General features: G+C 38.9%; 1 long non-coding RNA gene across 1 annotated transcript; it reads right to left on the bottom strand.

The window, feature by feature from the left end:
- Nucleotides 1-522: 522 nt before the first annotated feature.
- Nucleotides 523-2,125, bottom strand: LOC141042003 (uncharacterized). Its single transcript, XR_012203810.1, has 3 exons — nucleotides 1,671-2,125; nucleotides 902-1,042; nucleotides 523-811 (listed from the first exon to the last, which is right to left on the bottom strand). It is a non-coding gene; the product is annotated as an uncharacterized lncRNA (long non-coding RNA).
- Between the last annotated feature and the right edge of the window lie 200 nt (nucleotides 2,126-2,325).

The raw sequence follows: 2,325 nt of genomic DNA, 5'->3' as shown, positions 1-2,325 counted from the left end.
CTTCTTCTAGAAATCCGGTATGGACAGTTGAGATTTGTAGGATGACCTGGATATAAGTTCAAAACTTGAAGGCTGCCATTCTGATACATCAAATGAGGCACACAATCCTCTGGGATTCTCTGTTGAAAAACATAGTAATAACTTCATAGTTAGCAATGATGTACTAGTTTTAGAAGTATGCAAAAGATGCACGGATGTCGTAATAGTAAAAAATCTTACCAGGGTATCTCCATGGTAGTTACCGTAGTTCAACACGTGCACTAGTGGCACGTATTGACCATAATGTTGAGGAGTTTGATTGTAGATATTGTAATTCTCAAGATCAGTACAAAATCCGACCAGATGATTTTTCTCCTGATAAGTTAACTCGGAGCCATCGGTGTAGTGGGTTTTGTCTACCATTTTCCGCACATTTTTTGAACAATCAAAATAAGCTGTCAATGGAAATAAGTTGTCAACTATTTTGAAATAAACAATATAGATCAGTTAATAATTAACTATGTTTGAGAAACTCACATAGTGGTAGAACTGGAGGCGTATCAACAAGGACCCAAATGTCCATATTGTCTTGGTCGATGCCAGGATCACCAAGATCCATGGTGACAAGCATACCCTCATCAAAACCATACATCTTGCAAAATGCTTCCCAATTTTTGCAACCAAAATGGGTTACGCTCTCAGCATTATATAGATTTACTTCAAAATCCACATCATGATGTGTCCTTAGGTGAATTTTCTTTGTTTCAAAATTTTCATGATCTTCAAAATCCATCCTCTCCAAGACATAGCGTCTTGCATGGCATGGGATAAACTATACTCGAATTGTAAAAGATGAAATTACACGTTGTAATAGTTGAAGTCATGCTTAATTATGCAAAAAACACTTGTCGTCGTTGCGTACCGTTTCAACTTCGAAGGTCTCCTCGAGCTTAATGCTGAAGCGCCGATCATCGTCCAGGTGAGGCCTGTCGCACAGACCTCGACCGTCGTGGCACCAGTCGCACTCCCCCGGGAGACTTTCGTCGTCCGATGACGACATTTCCTATGTTCATAATTCAAAACTACATCATCTCTGTTGGGTCCAATAAGATAATCCACGGTGTGGTGAAAATACGCCCATCCAAATAGAATATGTGGTATGGGCTTTTTTAGTAGGTCATCCTACCAGATTAGGGTTTATCGATGACGAGCAACTGACATTAGTAATAACTATGAGTAGATATCACACTTCTATATGAATAACACAAGAGGCAGTTGATCCTACTTAATTAAGTCCTAAGATACCCCGGCCCATGCATTAGTCGGAAGTGCCCCATATGTCCTATTTTTAGCAAAGTCATGCTAAAATTCACGGAAAATTTCAGCATGACCTTTCCTGAAAATAGGACATATGGAGTACCCGAATTTGCCGGAACGGAAGTTAATCGACATTCCGGCAAACTCAAGGGCCTCTCGGGGTACCTGCAAAATCATCACGACACGATGGTCGCAGACAAAACCCAGCAAACTAGCAACTGATGGATCAACACGTAAAACATGTCCAATAAGAGCATATAATTCAACAACTCCACTGAAAATGAGAGCTGAAAGATGCAGGGAGCACAAACAGCTCAGAAAAAGGATGCAGGGAGCACAAAGAGCTACACACTGAATCTTTTATCTACTTATACCTGTAAATTAGCACTCCGATGCTGGCCTTGACAAATGATCCCACTATGTTGTTTGCTGGAATCTGCAAAATGATCCCACTATGTTGACAAATGATCCCACTATGTTGTTATACTTGAGAACACTGTAACAAAATCAAAACCACAATAAACAGTGGTCAAATACAGAAGAAGGAACAATTTATTTGTACTGTAAAAAAGGTTAGAGAGAAAAGTTAATGAGGATGAGTCACATAAACCAATTCAGATCACTCCCTCCCCAACACTGGCAATGCTCACTAGATCTTTATAAACCTGGGTACTTGTTTGGGATAAAAATAATAGAAGGGATTTCAGGAAGGAGTTCAAAACATATAACATTGGAGGGTTAGATTCAATTTAACCTCTTGTACCTCCTGTACATGTGTGAATTAAGGAGTAGCAAGCACAGGAACAACAAAATTCAGAGATGACAGAAAATCAAGGCACAAACTACACAGAACCATGAAGCTAAAATATAACTATTTAAATCAAGGCACTGTTAGAAAAGACAACATAGTTCAGTAAAGTCATGAACATAAATACTGCAGAATTTAGAGACCACTTAGTACTGTAAATTCAGTTAGGAACAAGACAGAGAAATTGCACTTAGATTTCAAAGAAAAATATGACTACTCCA

The sequence above is a fragment of the Aegilops tauschii genome, chromosome 2 (genome assembly GCF_002575655.3).
Source record: "Aegilops tauschii subsp. strangulata cultivar AL8/78 chromosome 2, Aet v6.0, whole genome shotgun sequence".
NCBI lineage: Eukaryota > Viridiplantae > Streptophyta > Magnoliopsida > Poales > Poaceae > Aegilops > Aegilops tauschii.
Note: the sequence above shows the minus strand (reverse complement) of the source record. Positions and strands in the feature narration are given on the sequence as shown.